Genomic DNA, 20,093 nt, shown 5'->3' with positions numbered 1-20,093 from the left:
AATATGTGAACTAAGAATTATTAGAAGAGCAGGCTGGTTTTTGAAGAAGTGGAAGAATGAGAGGTCAAATTGCCAACATTGACTGAATTGTGGAGAAAGCAAGGAAATTCCAGAAAAACATCTACTTTTGCTTCATTGTCTACACTAAAGTCTTTGACTGTGTAGATCACCAAAAAATGTGGCAAGCCCTCAAAGAGATGGGAGTGTCAGATCATCTTACTTGTCTCCTAAGGAACCTGTATTCAGGCCACAAAGCAGCAGAGCCAAACATGGAACAACTGATTGGTTTAAGATTGGAAAAGGAGTACAACAAGGCTGTAGATTGTCACTTACATGCAGAGTACGCTAGGCAAAATACCAGGCTAGATGAATCAAAAGCCAGAAGAGGGGAGAAATATCAACAATTTTATATATGCAGATGATACTACTCTGATGGTAGGAAGTGAAGAGGAATTAAGAAGCCTCTTGATGAGGGTGAAAGAAGATAGTGTAAAAGTTGGCTTGAAACTTAACATAAAAAACAAACAAACAGATTTTGGCAACTGGTCCCATCACTTACTGGCAAATAGAGGGAGAAGAAATGGAAGCCATATCAGATTTTGTATTCTCAGGCTCAAAGATCACTGTAAACAGAAACTTTAGCAATGAAATTAAAAGATACTTCCTCCTTGGAAGTAAAGCTATGACAAACCGGACAGCATATTAAAAAGCTATGGTTTTTCCAGTAGCAATATATGGCTGTGAGAGTTGGACTATAAGGAAAGCTGAGAGCTGCAGAATTGACACTTTCAAATCACAGTTCTGGAGAAGATATTTGAGAGTCCCTTGGCTAGCAAGGAGATCAAATCAGTCAACAGTTAAAGAAATTAATTCAGGCTATTCACTGGAAGGTCAAATATTGAAACTGAAGCTTAACTACTTTGGCCACATAATGAGAAGGCAGGACTCATTGGGAAAGACCCTGATGTTAGGAAAGGTTAAAGGCAAAAGGAAAGGGAACTGCAGAGGATGAAATGGATAGATAGTGTCATAGAAGCAATGAACATAAACTTAGACTAACTTTGGAAGATAGTGGGCAATAGAAGGGCCTGTATGCTATGGTCCATGGGGTCATGAAGAGTCAGACACAACTGATATGACTCAGCAACAACAAATAAACAATATTTTAAAGGCGAACACTTTTGAAAGACTTTAGAATTCTGATCAATGCAATGATCAACCATGATTTCAGAGGACTTATGATGAAACATACTACCCATCTCCTGACAGAAGAGGTGACAGATGGGCTCAAAGTATAGATGAGAATAAATTTTAGGGAGATATAGCCAATTTGGAAATTTGCTTTGCTTGACTATTCTTTGTAATGGGAGTTTTGTTTTTCTTTCTCAATGAAGATAGAGGAGATGGGAGAAAAAGTAAATTTTTATTGAGTAAAGAAATTAATCAATAAAAATAAAGTCTTAAAAAGAAATGGCATACATAAGAAATATGTGTTCAATGAATGAATGAATGGAACTTCATCATGTTACCCTGAGCTCTTTACAAAGACAAGGAGTGGAAAGTTCATTAGATCTCAGTTTGAATCTAGGCTTTGCAATGTATGAATGAGGCAAATGATTTAACCTCTCTGAACATCAGTTGCTTCATCTATAAAATTAAGGAGTTGCAAGATAAGTGTTTTTACTGGTTAACTAATCATTAACAAACTGGTTAATTAACAGATTGCTAGTAATCACAATCTCAGTCTGCAGAGAGCTGAGGCCAAGCTTTTCTGAATGACAAAGAATATTTACAACAAAAGAAGGAAGTAGGATGGTCAGGGGTAGGAAATCTGAATACAGTACAAGGGCCCACAAGCTCTTTAGTTCTGAAGCCTACCAACAGAGTGGTAATTCCTGGGCATACTGCTGACAGCCCAAAAATATAGGAGAGAAGAGAAAAGGAACTGCTTGGGAAAGTAAGCCTGAGAGAAGAGAAAGAAAAAAGATAAAACACTTGGAATACTTCAATGGAATGGTAAAGTGACACTCACAATTACCTAGGATCTATCTTAAACTGTCTGTGTCAGAAAGAAAAGAAAGACATATCACAGACTTATCTTCACACCACTCCCCCCCAAAGGGGGGTGGAGTTCATGAATCTTTTTGAAAGTGTCTATTTTCATTTTTAGTTTTTGGTGCCATATTCAGATGTTTGAGATTCCAGAGGCTAGGATAGTTGAAGACTTTGCTTCTTTTACATGCAACTTGAGAAGCTCCAAGACCTCTAATTTCTGTATTATAATATTATGTTATACTAGACAGTACAAAGCTTATCAAAGTTATGTGACTATCCTGGTGAATAATTTCTTAAATTGGCTTATTTTCTATAGAAACTTGTAGTAACTAGAACAACAAAGCATTCCAATGGGCCATCTGCCAATAACATGGAAATTGCTTTATTATATATACAGAATGCTTAAATGTAGAAAGAAGGGAAAGGAACAAGAATTTATTTAACACCTATTATGTGCCAGACACTGTGCTAAGTGCTTTTTACAATTATTATCTCATTTGATCCTCGTAACAACCCTAGAAGATAGGTACTATTATTATCCCCATTTTATAGTTGAGGAAACTGAAGCTCAGAGAGGTTGAGAGACATGCCCAGAGTCACAGAAATGGTAAATACCTGAGTCCATATTTGAACTTAGGTCTACCTGACTTCTAAGGCAGCTAGGTGGCACAGTGGATAGATCACTGGGCCTGGAGTCAGGAGAACCTGAGTTCAAATCTGGCCTCAGACACTTACTAGCTTTGTGACCCTGGGTAAATCACTTAACCCTGTTTGCCTCAGTTTCATCATCTGTAAAATGAGCTGGAGAAGGGAATGGCAAACCACTCCAGTATCTTTGCCAAGAAAAATCCAAATGGGGTCACAAAGAGTAGATACAATTGAAAAGACTCATCAACAAAACTTCCTGACTCCAAGCTCAACATCCTATCCATTGAACCATCACCTACCCATTCTGTCATCTGTTAGGCTTATCTATATACCTATATTTGATGTTGTTGTTTTGGTTTTTGGGTGTGGGGTGGGGAGAAGAGGTTGTTAGGCAAGATGTGTGAGGAACTCTCAATACAGAAACTCTTCCCACTAACACTGATTTACCCATCTATAACTTAGAATCTGAGATGGCTGCTGAGGGCACTGGAAAGTTAAGGGACTTGTCCATGATCTTGCCACTAGTATGTGTCAAAGAAAGGACTTGAAGTCAGGTCTTTCTGACTTTAAGTCTGACTCTCCATCAATTGTCATTATTGTACAAAAATACTGTATACTATGCCAGACTGTAATAGTGTGTAATAATCTTTAAAAATAATTTACTTTTAAATTCAAATTCTCCTTGTATGGTCAGCACCATCCCTAGAAACTTAGACCATCAAAGTCTATTTATAAAACATGACAATTTCTAACTTCCTTGGGATTAAGAAGTTCATAGAATCAGCATTAGAAGGAACCTTAGGGAGAGGAAGGGGAGGGGGAATAAGCATTTATATAGTGCTAGGCACTGTGCTAAGAGCTTTACAAATATTAACTCATTTGATTATTAGTCCTGTTTTATAGTTGAAGAAACTGAGGTAAACAGATATTAAGTGGCTTGTCCCAGAATCATACAACTACAAAGTGTCTGAGGCCAGATTTGAACTTAGGTCTTTCTGAATCCAGGCATGGTACTATATCTACTGTACCATCAGAGTTACATCTTAGAGGATGTTAGAGGTCATCTGGTCCAATCTTACATTTCGTGCAAAATATATACATATACACATATACGCACACATATACCATATATACATACATATGTGTGTTTGCACATGCGCATGCATGTGTATAATCATCTCTAACAAATCAGTTTCTATTTGAGCATTTCCAGTGACTGGGAATTCCCAACATTATGAAGTAGTCCACTGGGTTGTTGGACAGCTTGAGATTTGTTTCTTCTTTCTTACAGTTTTAGTTCTTACAAAGTGCTGTCATATTGGGCCTGAATCTGCCTCTCTATAACTTCTTACCTATTTGTCCTTGCTTCTCTCTCCAATGAAACATAGAATGAATCTATTATCTCCTCTACTTTGGTCAGCATTTATTAAAGGCTACTTGTGTGCCAGGCTCTTTATATGACAGCCTTTCAAGTATTTGAAGATGGCCTTCACATTCTACCTATCCCCTCACCCCACCCCATAAAGCTGTTCTTCTCTAACCTATCTCCAGTTCTTTCTGTCATTCTTCATATAACATCATTTACATATACCTCATCCTCTCATCACTCTCCTCTGTTGGGACTACAGATGAGCTACGTCACTCTCTAAAATGTGGCATTTTGGTTTGTATACACTACTATAGATTTGATCTGACCCATAACAAGAACATGGGGACTATTATGTTTCATTATCTAAGCATTGTTCTTCTAGTAAAATTGTCTAAGATTGACTTGTTCTTAGCACTGTATCATATTATTAGCTCACATTAAATATATGGTTAAAATCTCCAGTCTTTTTCATAATGTTGTTTTTGTTGTTATTTTGTCAATTGTCTGACTTTTCATGACCCATTTGGGGTTTTCTTGGCAAAGATACTGGAGTGATTTGCCATTTCCTTCTCCAGCTCATTTACAGATGAGAAAACTAAGGTAAACAGGGTTAAGTGACTTGTCCAATGTCACCTAGTTAGTATCTGAGGGCAGCTTTGAACTCAGGTCTTCCTGACTCCAGGCCCAGAATTTTTGTTCATTGTACCAGTAGTCTTTAGACTACTAAACTACTCATATAAACTACTCCTAAACCATGTTCCTCATTCCTGTCTTATTACGATTGATTTTTAACCTAAATGTAGACTTTTCATTACTCCTATTTTATTCATCTTTTTTGTTTCAATATATCATTTTAGAAGGGTAGCATGTTTGGAGTGAGTGGAAGATTAGCCTAAGAGCCTGGAAGACCTGGGTTCAAGTCTTCTCTCTGACCCATACTAGCTATGGTGTTCAGGAAGGCTAGCACCTCTGGTGTGAAGGCTTGCTGAGCCCTCTTCCAGGGCTGCTCATCCATACCTTTGCTGTCCACCTGATTCACCCAACTTTCACCTATGACTCCAAGAAGCTTTGTGCAGCTGCCACACCCTAGTAAACTGTCTTGGCAGACAGGCAAAATCAGGTTGAGGGTAACTGACTGGCCTCAAACCCATCAGTGACTTAGAGGTATGTTTACCCCAAGAATGTGAAGACTTTTTCCATGGGATAGGCAGATGAGAACAATTTGTTCCAACAGTCATTATAATGGCTGAAGCAGGTGCTGTGAAGCACTTAGAGCTTGGTCAGACGTCAAAGATGCCAAGGTCATCCACTGAATTCCGGACCATCTCCAGTCCAAGCATCCAGACTTTTGTCTTACCACTGGACTTTGATGACTCAAGAATAGAGATTGAGGCTGATGACCGTGCAACTTTACCTCACTTAAATCCAATTCACCAGCAAGTTAAGACATCGTCCTTGATGTCCTTGGTTCTCTTCAAAAACAAAGGACAAACAACAACTTGACCCTGGGCAAGTCACTTAATCTCTCAACGCCCCAGGCAACTCTCTAGACTAAATTACAGATAAATTGCCAGTCTGCATTAGTGAAGAGTTTCCTTAGTGGGAGTTCCTTATGATGAGGGAATCATAAGTCTAGACACAAAAAAGATTCACACAAAAACCACACCAGTCTCGCTTGTAGAGAATTATTTAGAATCTTGATTTTATCATTTCTCATGTTGTGTCAAGAGGAATTTTGATAATCCTGCCTTCTAGATCATTATCCAAATCAATGATTAAAAATGTTAAGGAAGACCCCCTGTGTTTTCCCACTGAGGACTTCTCTCCAGGCTGCCATGGAACTGTTCATCAAGGCCCTTTGAGAAGGGTCCTTCAACCAGCTGTAGGTTCACCTAGCTAACATCTGGCCCACATTTCAGTATTTACTCACAAGTCTATCTGAGAAATTTTGTTAAATGCTTTGCTGACACTAAGATAAGCTTTTGCCAACAATATTTGAGCAGCTAGGTGGCACAGTGGGTAGAGTGCTGGGCCTGGAATCAAGAAGATTCTTCTTCCTGGGTTCAAATCTAGCCTCAGATACTAGCTATGTGACTCTGGGCAAGTAACTTAACCCTATTTGCCTAAGTTTCCTCATCAGTAAAATGAACTGGAGAAGGAAATGGCAAACCACTCCAGTATCTTTGCCAAGAAAACCCCAAATAGGGTCATGAAGAATTGGATGCCAGTGAAACAACAGAATAACAACATTTCCCTCATCTAACATTGTGCTGATTGTATCAGGTCCTGAAACATTTCAGAACCTCTTAAATGAGATCCTTGGTGACTCAAAGGAGTTTGGCCTAACAACTTAATAATCTTATCAAAAAAGGAAGTCAAGTTAGTTTGGCATGACTTATTTTTAGTAGAGCCTGCTGGCTCCTCATAATTACCACATTCTTTTGTAAATGATTTCAAACCTTCTACTTAATAACCCAATCTAAAATTTTCCTAGAGACGGACATTGCTTTTTACTTTGGGGTTTAGAGGATGAGAGGCAATGTAGTGGAGTAGACAGAATGTAATTGAGACAGTTAATGGTGAAGTAGATAGAGCACTCAGGTAGACCTGATTTCATATCTGGCCTCAAACATTTATTAGTTGTGTGACTCTGAGCAAGTCATTTAACAGGGTTAAAATTTGCCCTAATTTCCTGAACTGTAAAATGGAAATAATAATAATAGAACTTACCTTGCAGGATTATTGTAAGGATCAAATGAATTAATATTCAACATTTAACACAGTGTGTGGCACTTAATAGGCACTATATAAATGTTTATTCCTTTCCCATCAGAAAAAAGATGGCCTCAGGATCAGGAAGAGGTATAGTCTAATCCTGTCTCTGAACTCTATTAGCTATATGAGACCTTAGGCAAGTCACTAAACTTCCCAGTGTCCTGAACCTCTCCAAATCTGTAAATTAACTATGAGTTGCCAATCTGTAAATCATTTAACCTTTAAGTGTTCTGTCCCCTAACAACTCTCAAGCACTATAAATTACAGATGAACTGCCTGTCTGTACCAGTGGAGTATATTTCAGGAACTCCCTGAATATTTTGATGGAATCAAAGGTCTAGACCAAAAAAAATTTTTTTAATGTAACTTTTTCTCCCTTTTGAAAATTAGACCCTGCTTTTGCTCATCCATCAGCAGGCTTCTAACAACTGTTTCACCCACCATCATTTTATAAAGATTTCTGGCATACATTTTAAAGCTGAAAAAGATCTGTCCAACCTCTTCATTCTATAGACATGGAAACTGAGGCCTAAAGAGGTTAAGTGACTTATTGAGGCCACAAATAAGTAACAATAAGGATTTCTACCCAGGTCCTCTGACTCCAAATATCACTTGATTTCCAGTACAGGGTGATATTTGAAAACAGTGGCCTACTTTGATAGTTTGGAGTTTTTATCAATTGGGAGGCAATCGTTATATTCATGGGGCTTCCCTTCCCTTTCTAATTACAGAGACTAGGACACAGGGGATTTGGGTAGCATTTAGTCCTAGAGAGAAAGAAAAGGAAGACTTTTGCACTTTCCCTGTGCTGATCAGAGTGAGGTGAATAATTAATTCTTATACTGTGTAACTGAGTAACTGGGGTATCTCTTCAAGAATCATGTGTTTTGTAAGGCGAAATGGAGAAAGGACTTTCTCCAGCTTCCTTGAACAGAAATTTTGCTCTGCAATAATTGAATGTTCCACCCCCACTTACTCCTCCCTAAAAAAGAAAACAAATCTAAATCTTGACTTGTGATCTTTAGCATTGCTTCGCTGCCATCATCAGCTTTATTTAAATTCCCCAGATTCTAAAAAACTGATTTTTTTTTTTGCTTTGGAAGCAAACTCAGCAAAGTGCCACCCACCCAAACTCTCATGAGCCCCTTTCCTCAGGGCCCAGGCAGACAGCAAAGGCAGCAAGTGGTGTAAATAGTCTTATTATGTAATTTACAGGAAATGCTTTTGGCCACCTTCCCATTTTCTCATTGTTACTGTAAAGTGTATATGTGGAAAATGTAGATGGGGTGGTGCAGGTGGAGAAAGGAAACACACAAAAGATAATTTTTTTTAATAGAGCAGCTTTATTACATGCCAGCAATTTAAACAAATGGTAGACTCTTCTTAAATAGTCTTCCTAATTAGCCATGCTTTTCTGGGAAGGAGAGCAAGGTCAAAGGCTGAGTTGACTGGAATTGTTAGAGACTTGAAATTTGGTATATTATCTAACTCTAGGCAAGTCATTTAATTCTATTTGCCTCAGTTTCCTCACCTGTAAAATGAGCTTGAGAAGGAAATGACAAACCATTTCAGCATTTTTGCCAAGAAAACCCCAAATAGGGTAACAGAGAATTGAACAAAACTGAAACAATTAAACAACAAAAACAATAATATTATTTTAATATAATTTAAAAATAAAAGCTGAAGAATGTACCTAACCTTTGGCAAAGGGGATTTAAAGACTATTTTTAATATTGGTCCCTATTTAGTCCACGTACTATATATCTGAAAATCTATTTTTAAAAAATTCCTGGGGCAGCTAGGTGGTGCAGTGGATAGAGCACAGGTCCTGGAGTCAGGAGGACCTGACTTCAAATCTGACCTCAGACCCATAACACTTACTAGCTGTGTGACTCTGAGCAAGTCACTTAACCCCAATTGCCTTGACAAAAAAAAAATTCCCAAACCTGTGATTTTATCACTCAGTAGACATTTATTAAGCAACTATTATGTGTAAGGCATAATCAAAAACAAATGAGGCCAAAGATAGTCCCTCCCTCAAGGAGCTTACAGTCTAATCAGGGAGACAACATGTAAACAAATATATACAAAGCAAGCTATATTCAGGATAAATAGGAAATAATTAACAGAGGGAAGGCACTAGAATTAAGAGGGATTAGAGAAAGCTTCCTGATCAATATCTGGCCACTGGACCCAGATGACTCTGGGGGAGAAAGTGAGGCTGGTGACCTTGCACAGCCCTCCCTCACTCAAATCAAAGTCAATTGCAAGTCATGTCATCATCTCCCTGATGTCATGGTCCTCTTACAGAATGAAGGACAAACCACAACAACAACCTGTGAGTAGTCTCCAGCTCATTATACAGATGAGGATTATACAGATGGTGAGATTTTAACTGAGATTTAAAGGAAACCAGGTAGGTCAGATATCGAGGCAGAAGAGAGAGAGCATTCCAGGCATGGGGGACAGCTAGCCAGAGAAAATGCCTAGAGTTGAGAGACGGAGTGTTTTGTACATTGAACAGCCAGGAGGCCAGTGTTATTGGACAGAAGAGTATGTGGTAGGGGGTGATGTGTAGGAAGACTAGCAAGGTGGGAGGAGGTTAGGTGTGAAGGGCTTTGAAGGGCCAGAGAATTTTATATTTGATACTGGAGACAATAGGAACCACTGTAGTTTACTGAGTAAGGAGATGAATTGGAAGTTACTGATAGAGAAATTCTTCCATCTTCTCTTTAGCTTATAATCTTAGAGAATTGTCTGGAGCACTGAGAGATTACGTGATTTACCTAGAGTCATAAAGCCAGTCAGGATCTGTGAAAGATGGACTTGATCCCACATCTTCCTGACCCTGAGGCCGGGTCTCTATCTACTACTTCATGCTGTCACACATTGTTTAAAAACAATATCAAGACTACATAAACATGGGGGTGAAACAAGACCTATAACAATAATGTTTTCATTTCAATTGTACTTTCTAGATAATCATCATCATCATCATAACAATAACTAGCATTTATATAGCTCCTTAAGGTTTTTAAAGTGCATAACAAATATTATCTCATGTTTTCTTCATAACAATCCTGAAAGGTAGGGACTATTATTAATCCCCATTTAACAGATGAGGAAACTGAGGCAGCCAGAGGCTAAGTGACTTAACCATGATCACACAACTAGTATCTGAGGTCATATTTGAATTCAGTTCTTCCTTACTCCAAGTCTAGAGCTTTAGCTACCAAGATACTGTCAGAGAAATGAAATACACAAAATGTTATTACATAAGTGATCAGATTTGAATCTCATAAGAACTCTGTTGGGAGTAGATAGAGATTCTGCTATTGTTTAATGAAAAAAACACTGAATGTGGATCCCAAAATCATCAGTTTAAACTTGGTCTATCACTTACTTGCTGAGCAGCCTTAGATAAGCCATTTCATCTCCCTAAGTCAGTTTGTTACTTGTAAAACAGGGATAATGATATAGGAAATACTGATCTTACAAGGTTACCACAACTATCAGATGAAACATAATAAATAAAAAGTGCTTCATAAGCATCAGCTATTATTATCCACATTTAACAAAGGTTCAAGTTGAGGTTTAAAAGGACTTAAGATCATAGGAACATAGGAATAGAATTTATGGGTCAAAGAACAAATTATAGAAATAAAAAATGTTTTCAAAGAGAATGATAATAATGAGACATCCCACAAAAACTTATAGGACATAGCTAAAGCAGTTCTGAGGGGAAATTTTATATCTCTAAATGCTTTCATCAATTAAAAAAAAAGAAAAAGAACAAATCAAAGAATTAAGCATGTAATTAAAACCTAAACAATAAATCAAATATCTGTAACTAAATAATAAAGTAAAAATTCTGAAAGTAAAAAAGATCCATAAAGTTGAAAGAAAAAAGGCCATTGAATTGAGAAATAAAACGAGGATCTGGGTTTAAGAAAACAACTAATAAAATAGATAAGCAGTTAGCTAGCCTGATTTTAAAAAGAGAGAGGTAAACCAAATTGTTGGTATTGAGAATAGAAAAGGAAAAATTACAACAGCTGAAAAGGAAAAATAAGACCATCAGAAACTAATCTGCCTAATTATATACTAGCAAAATGGATACCAAGAATACTTGCAAAAATATAAACTAGCCACATAAAAAAGAATAAATATACTATTTAATCTGGTATCGGGGGTAAAATTGAACAATGCATAAATAAATTTGCAAAGGAAAAAAAATCTATAGTCAGATGGATTTTCAAGGGAATTCTATCAAATATTCACAAAACAATTCTAATACCACATAAATTACTTGCAAAGACAAGAAAAGAAAATACCCTTTCAATATTTCTTGATGCTTAAACCAGGGAGACTCAAAACAGAGGGGAAAAAAAACCCTATAGATCAATATTCTTAGTGAACATTGATGCAAAATGTTTCCAGAAAATATTAGCAAAGAAGCTACAGCAACATATTAGAAAGACTACATACTACAACCAAGTTAAGTTTATACCAGAAATATAGGGTTGGTCCAACATAAGGAAGACTATAAACATAATAAACTATGTTAATAATAAAATAATAAAACAATATGATTATATAAATAGTGCTATAAAGGCTTTTGAAAAATATAACATTCATTTCTATTCAAACTTTAGAAATTACAGGCATAAATTGATCTTTATTAAAATAAACAGTATTTAAATAAAAAAAGCAACATTTTATGCATATATGTATGTAATATATTTACATAAAATGAAAAAGATACAGAACTTTTCAGTAAGATCAGGGTAAAGCATCACTATCCATTATCACCGTTACTATCTAACATAGTACTAGAAATGCTGCCTAAGTCAAGTAAGTCAAGAAAAAGAAATTGAGGGGATAAGCACAGGCAGAGAAGAAACAAAATTATCACTTTTGCAGATTAGTTGATGGTTAACTTAAAGAACCTTAAGGAGCCAACCAAAAATTAATTTGAATAATTCATCAACAGTTGCAGGACATAAGATAACTCTATATAAATCATAAATATTCCTATATATAACCAACAAAATCCAACTAGAAAGAAAAATTCCATTCAACATTAACTATAGAAACTATAAAATATTTTGGAGTTCTTCTACCAAAATTTATCCAGGAACTCTATCAATGTAACTTTTTGCAGAAATAAGCAAAGATCTAAGCCATTTCAGAAACATTAATCACACATGAGTTGGTCATGCCAATATAATACCAATGACAATGCTACTTAAATTAACTTATTTATTCAGTGCTGTACCAACCAAACTCTCAAAAGAATATTTCATATAGCTAGAAAAATAATACCAGATTTCAAATTGTACTATAAAGCAGTAATCATTAAAAATGACTTGGTCCTAAATTTAAGAAAGAGAGAGAGTCAGAGCGAGAGAGAGAGAGAGAGAGAGAGAGGTAAGAGGGAGGGAGGGAGAAACCATCAGGAGAACAGATTAGGCATAAAACCTAAAGAAATCAAAGCGGTAGTATATTGTTTGATAAATTCAAAGTTCCTATAAATGGAAAAGGAATTCACTACTTGACAAAAACTGCAGGAAAAATTGTACAGCTCTCTGTCACAAATTAGATTTAGATCAGTATCTTGTACCACACACCAAGCTAAACTCCAAATGGATGTATAACCTAGAACGAATGGTCATATAATAAACAAATTAGAGGAGAAAGGAAAAAGTTACTTTTCAGATTTATGGATAAGGAAAGAATTCATGGCTAAACAAGTTAGTCAATCAGTCAATAAACTTTTATTAAGTGTCTACTATGTGCTAGTCACTGTGTTAAGTCCTGGGGATACAAAAGGAGGCAAAAGACAAAAGCTCCTGCACTCAAGGAGCTCACAATCTAATGGAGGAGACAACAAATGAACAAATATATACAAACAAGTTATATACAGGATGAGTAGGAAATAATTAATAGAGGGAAGGCACTAACATCAAGAAGTGTTGGTAAACACTTCCTACAGGAGATGGGATTTTAGTCAAGACTTAAGGGAAGGTAGGGAAAGCAGTAGATGGAGATAAGGAGGAAGAGTATAGGGGACAGTCAAAGAAAATGCCCGCAGCTGAGAGAGAATGTGTCTTGTTCATGGAAAAGTAAGGCCATTGTTAATGGAACAAATAAAAGATGTTGGGGAGTAAGGTGTAAGAAGACTAGAAAGTTGGGGGGTGGAGGAGTACTTATAAGGGATTTGAACTCCAGAAGATTTTGTATTCAGTCCTGGAGGTGATAGGGATTCACAAGTTTATTGAATTGGGAGTGGGGGGAGGCAGGTAACATGTTAAGATCAGTGCTTTCAGAATATCATTTTGATGGCTGAATGGAGGGTAGATTGGAATGGGGCAAGCTTAAGTCAGGCAGACCTTTTATAAACTGTTTGCCTCTGTTTCCCCATCTGTAAAGTGAGGATAATAAGAGCATCTACCTCTGAGAGTTGCTACGAGGATAAAATGAGATAATATTTATAAAGCACTTTGCAAACTTTAACGTGCTATATAAATGCTAGCTATTTGTATTAATGGTGTAACTGGCTCAAAGAGTATGACCACTTTAGTCACTATTACAACATAGTTTCAAATTTTTTTTTATAGAATGCTTTGACCAACTCACAACTATACCACAGAGTATCAATGTGCCAGTCTCCTACACCCCTTCATAATTGACTCTTCATCTTTTGTCATCTTTGCTACTTCTGTCTTTAAAAAAAATACTATTTGTTACACGACATGGCTCTCTGGGAGGGGAAGGAGAAGGAATACTGGGGATAACTATGATGATATAAAAAAAGACCAACAAAAATTCATTTAAAAAAAGAATAAAAAGGAAATGAGATGTCATGATCACATTGTGAGAGAGAAGGGTAATGGAAGAACAGCTTGAATGTTTCACTGGTACCCACATTAAAATACACAGAAGAAGGCCTTCAAGGCATTGGGTATATATTCTTCATGTGATTAATGGTAGAACAAGGACAAAAATCCTCAAGAATGAAATGGCACTGCTAGTTTTAATATTCATCAATAAAGGAAGTACCAATACCCGTGAATTAACAGATACACCAAGGTTTCAAAGAATATTTTCATGTAGAGTTATATGTAATCCAAATCCTACTGATTTTGTATTTTATTGCAACTTCTGGTCTTTTTGATCATTGTTTATTTTTTATTTGGGCTGTTTTATTTAAGATTTCTTTATTTACTTTACTATAGGATAAATCTCATTTTCTAAATGTGAAACCTTCTTTGTTTATAGCCAGGGCCTTGAGAACAAGAAATATCTATTTATTCATAGAAATCTTTTTTTTTTTTACTTTCCTAATGTGTCTTGGGTATGTTCTTGTGATAGGAGCAATATACTAATAATTAGAATTAATCTTTGTTCCCATTCAAAATCATGCTAGTTTTTTCTTAAAAGATACTGAGACCATCCTTGAGACTACTAGTTCATGCTGGTGACAAAACTTCCTGATCTTCCGAGTACAAAATAGTCCCAAAGAGCTGCAAGTTCTCTCTCTGATTCCTGGTTGGTGAAAAACTGTGGGTAACTGAGGTAAGGAAACTTCACCCAGTTGAATCAACTAGAAGTGTCCTTAATACCTTTCCTGTTATATAGCCTCCCCAATGGCTAAGTAAATCTCTTTTACTAACTGTTGAATAATGAGTGTCTCATTTTGTTCCAGTATCAAACATAAACTACTGGAGACTGGCCTGAATCAAACCAAGTACAGAATAATTCTCTACGAATTGAAGTTCAGGATTCCTAGACCTTTATAGAAAAACCCAACATCTGTCAAGGAAAGAGTAACCCCAAAACAAATGAAATTGAATGCTGTGAAATTGTATTGACCAAATTTGACTCGAAAGAAGAGATAAGTGAACTCGCCTATCTCTCTTCTTTGCAGGGAGTGGGGTGAGGATGGAGGGGAGAAGGAGGGAATATTGGTTGGAACATTGTACATAATGTCAGATTTATTTTATGTATTTGTTAAATCTGCAAAACATTTCTTTCTTTTTTTTTCATTCTTTGTTATAAAGGAGGGAGGAAGAAGAAGATATGTTGGGAAATATGTTCATTGCTGTTGTCTCGTGTCCCATTCCTCAGGACCCCAATTTGAGGTTTTCTTAGCAAAGATAGCAGAATCGTTTGCCATATCCTTCTCCAGCTCATATTCCAGAGGAGGAGCTGAGGCAAACAGGGTTAAGTGACTTGCCCAGGGGCACACAGCTAGTAAGGTCAGATTTGAACTCATGAAGATGACTCTCTCTAATTCCAAGCCCAGTGGTCTTTCCACTATGCAACCTAGTTGCCCTGTTGGGAAACAGAGGTGACATAAAAACAAAGGATATGAGTGAAAGTTTTTTATTTAATAAGGAAAGAAAAATAACTGAAAACACAATACCTCATTCAAAAGTCAGATTTGAACAAAATTTTGAGTAATAATTATTTCAAAACAGATTGTTATTACAAGTTAATTATGCCCCTGCAAAAAAATTGCAAACAAGGGCCTAGATTTCAGGATGATGTCACATTGCATCATGTTCTGTCCCCCAATCCCCTTTTAGTCCCCACCTCCACACCATCCACTGTTGTTTTTTCACAAAGCTTTGACGCAGCAATGATTGAAAAAAAATGCTTCCTGGTCTTGAAGTGAAGCCAGTGAGGATTAGGAAGTGTGCCACTGGGCAGATAGCCCTACTTTACATTTTTTAACTCTGGATCCATACAATGCCAAGATGAATTTAGCAATTGTAGCAATTGCTTTCCTAACAACAACACAAAAATCAATCTCACTTTGGATTTCTACTGTCCAGAGTGATTTAGTTATCAGTTGTCTACTCAGTCGAGTGACTTTTATACTAAGTAACATGGGAAGCACTGCACCTTTCAGTTCTAAGCACTCCAGGAGACTGGCACAAATTTAATAAATGGAAATTCATTTTCCCCACTAGTATTGATGGGTAGATGAATTTCTCTCTCAACCACCACTGTCAATTCTAACAATTGAATCCCAAGAACCAAATTAAATCTACTTCAGAGCCAGTGACTTAACAAGCCAATGAAAATTACTGAAATAGTTTGTAAAACTTCTTAGGGCTGATAAGAAGTAGTATTTTTAATGTTATTTTTTTGCCAGTAAATCTCCTCTGGTGTCATTAATCTCTAGGCTACAAATGTCAAAAATTGGTAAGAGGTTAAAGAAGAGATTTTTAACTAGTAGTCTATGAACTTTATATACACATGTATATGTATGTGTGTGTGTGTGTGTGTGTGTGTATACACAACTGTGTTTCAATATAATTGGTTTCCCACTAATGCATTGTTGGTGGAATTGTGATATGATCCAACCATTTTGGAGAGCAATTTGGGACTATGCCCAAAGGGTTATAAAAATGTGCATAGCCAGCAATACCACTTCCAGGGCTGTATCTCAAAGAGATCATAAAAATGGGAAAAGGACCCATGTGTACAAAAATATGTATAGCAGCTCTTTTTGTGGTAGCCAAGAATTGGAAGTTGAGGGGATGCCCATCAATTGGGGAATGGCCGAACAAGTTGTGGCATATGAATACAATGGAATACTATTATGCTATAAGAAATGATGAGCAAGCAGACTTTGGAAAAACCTGGAAAGACTTATACAGACTGATGCTGAGTGAAGTGCACAGAACCAGGAGAACGTTATACACAGTAACAGTCACACTGTGCAATGACTGATTTTGATAGTCTTAGCTCTTCTCAGCAATGCAAGGATCTAAGACATCTCTAAAAGTCTCGTGATGTAAAATGCTGTCCACTTCCGGAGAAAGAACTATGGAGTTGGAATGCAGATTGAAGCATACTATTTGTTCTTTTTTTTCCTTCTGTTTCGTTTTGTTTTGTTTCCTCTTTCTTGTGGTTCCTCCTATTGGTTCTAATTCTTCCTTACAATATGACTAACAGGAAAATATGTTTAATAGGAATATATATGTAGTGCCTGTATCAGACTGCACACCATCTTGGGGAGGGAGTTGGGGAGAGAGGGGGAGAAAAATTTAAAACTCAAAAGCTTATGGAAGTGATTGATGAAAACTAAAAAATTAATTAATTTAAAAATGTACCAAGAAAAAATATAATTGGTTTCCTTTGCAAATACATTTTATTTTATGCATTTAAAATGTTATGCTCAGAAGGAGTCCATTGGCTTAATCAGATGGCCAAACTAATCCATGAAACACAAAAGTTAGTAATTCCTTTTAGATGGAGCCTGCCAATTTCCCTAGCCAGGTGATGTGATGCTTATGATAGCAGTTTGGAGAGGCAAGTATAAACTTAACCAGTTCCAGTAGCTTTGTTCCAAGACTTCAAATTCGCACTCACAAGTTGGAAAGTAATATTGCTTACATTTTTGTTGTAATTACTTGTAGGTGGGAGATAGATTTGAAAAAGAGAAGAGCATCAGTTTCAAGACAAGTCAGTCTGATGGCAGAATTTCCCTGAATTCACACCCTATTCCTGGAAATAAATCCAGATGATTCTTCCCATAAAGTTCAAATAACCTTAAGGCTGGTATTTCGATTTCTGGCAAAAAGCAGTATTCAAATTGTGAGGAATGCAAAAGTTCATTTAAGGTGTCCTTTCCCATTTACTTCTCTTTTCTCAAATTCTCCTTTTAATAGCCCAGGCCAGACAGCTTCCATGCAAGTATCCCTTCTTTGTAGAACCCAGCTACATTGTGACATACCCCAAGATTCCCAATCAGATGATGCATATTCCAGATCCTGTTCTCCTTCACCCAACAACTTCTTACTTTCTCCTCCCAGTCCCAGTTGCCTAAGCCTCAGGAATAACACTGGGATACTTCACTCTGGGTTACCCTCCTTGGATGGTATCCTATGCTTTCCCAATTCCACTTAGAGGTTGTTGTTGCTATGATTCCTAACATCCTGTCTCTCACATCCCCATTCAAGCTTCTTTACTTTTATCCCTTCCTCCATAGTGTCAAACTTTCTCTGTTATACAAGTGATTAGATAATTTGTTAAACAAATCATAGGCAAATAAAAGGATGGGGAGGAACACTGTAGATCAAGGCAGACTACAACCAATTTATGACTTAGTAAGTCCTAGGGAATTTCCTGAGAAATACAAAGGTTAAGTGACTTGCCTGTATTGCAGTTAATAAGCATCAGAGATAAGCTTTGAATTTGGTTCTTCCTGACTCCATGGCCGAAACTCTATCCACTACAACAGACTATATTCACATACTAATCCATGTTGAAGGCTTAATGGAAGTCATCCAGGAACTTGCCTCCCCTGCCAAGTAAAAAATGTACTTTTCAACATGAATCTTCCAGAGATGCTTGATCTCTGATAAAGAATCCAAAGTACTGACTCTGGTGTTGGGGATTTGAGACCAGGTTGGAAAAGAGAGTGAAGCTATAGCAGCTACAGCATATATAGTGGTATGGGAGAGATTTATGGGAAACTGGACCCTTTCAGTATTTTTCAAATCACATTGGGTAAATGATCACATGATTATTTCTATCTGCAAATACTGCCCTGCCTTATGACCAAAATTCACATTACCCATGACCCCAACTCCCTTCTTCCCTCTTCCTGACCTTGAAGATACCCATAAACCAGAACTTGGTGGAAGGTCCTATATCTGAAATTACTGATATCTTACTACAGAAATTCCTTAGAAATTGGCCAGTAGTACTAGTGTTTCATTGACAGAACTAAACACTTAATCTATCTGTTTGCAGAAGCAACTAGTTTCTATTTACAATACAAAGACAGACATTCAACTCAGGCTGTTCTAACCTTAAATGCTGATGTCAGAATAGTCCTTCTGGTCCAGCTTTAGGACTCTGAAGGAGAATGAGGAGAATAAGAAGAAAAGGGAAAGGCTGTGACCATCCCATGACAACAGTGTGACCCTGACAACAGGCAGAAGCTGCTGCTTCTGCAGTTCTCTTCTTCAAGACTATTAGGGATGATTTCTAAATGGACAAGCTGGGAGGCATGTGAATATATGTGTTTATCACTGGCTGGTGCTCACTCCATTAGTAGGAATACTAAGAGAAATAAGCTAGTGGAGAGGAATCAACAGTCCTTACCTTACCCCTAACATGCTTCCATTTATTTGTGTTTTTAAAAAATTTCTGTTAAAGAATCTGTTCACCAGATTTAATATTATTTTTCATAAATACCTGTGGTTGACCCTTTCTGATGTCCCTTTGTTTGTGGAATGAGCGCACAATGAGAACCACACAGGAGAAGAATCTTTCATAGCTCAGGGCTGGGAGTTCATTGTTGTGCTCTGTAACTGGGGCATAAGCACCAGTCATTTCATAACTACCCTTCTAAGAACAGAATTACTATGAATGTGTGTGAATACTTTACAAATCTGCCTTATTGCCATAACCCAATGTTACATAAGCATAATGCAAAGTAATTTGAGGCAGGAGGAAGCACTAAAAACTGTAGGAATCAAGGAAGACTTCAAAGAGGGGATAGAATCTGACCTAGGACTTAAAGGAAGACAAGAATTCAGAGAGGCAGAGATGAGGAGGGAATGCATTCCTCGCCTTGGGTGTGGAAGATTCAAATGGATAAAAACATAAATGGAGTATCCAACATAGACAACTGCTAGTAGTCCAGGATGGTTAAAATTTAGAGTTCCTGAAGGAGAGAAATATAAATAAGACCAGAAGTGAAGAGCATTCCCTTCTAGGCACTGATGATACTGATACGGAAGAATTCTGGATTATTGGGGGGGAGGCATTTTGTTATCTAAAGTGGAATTGATCCTGAAGGTCAACTATTGTAAATTAATCTCTTGTTAGTGATCATGGTGGTGGTAGTAGGGTATACATGTATATGCATGTATATGTGAGTGTATGTGTATGTGTATGTGTGTCTATATGTGTGTATGTGTTTCAGAAAGGGCCAGAATTGGAAGTGATGAAAGAATTTAAAGGGAAGAAAAGGGAATCATAAAACTGTTAGGGCTACAAGATACCTCAGATATCTAATCTAACTCTTCTCCCTCATTTTACAGATGAGGAAACTGAAGCCAAGAGTGGCAGGTGATTTATCCTAACACAGGTAATAGCTGCATGAAGTCTAAGCAGTTTCAGATAGAACCTGAAAAATCACATTTTCATGGAGGCTGACTTGGACTGCTGTTGCATTAACCAAGTTAGGATAGACAACTGCCAATGAGGATGGTCAAAT

Source organism: Vombatus ursinus, unplaced genomic scaffold (genome assembly GCF_900497805.2).
Source record: "Vombatus ursinus unplaced genomic scaffold, bare-nosed wombat genome assembly UNPS02014826.1, whole genome shotgun sequence".
Classification (NCBI taxonomy): Eukaryota; Metazoa; Chordata; class Mammalia; order Diprotodontia; family Vombatidae; genus Vombatus; species Vombatus ursinus.
This window is presented reverse-complemented; position numbering follows the sequence as displayed.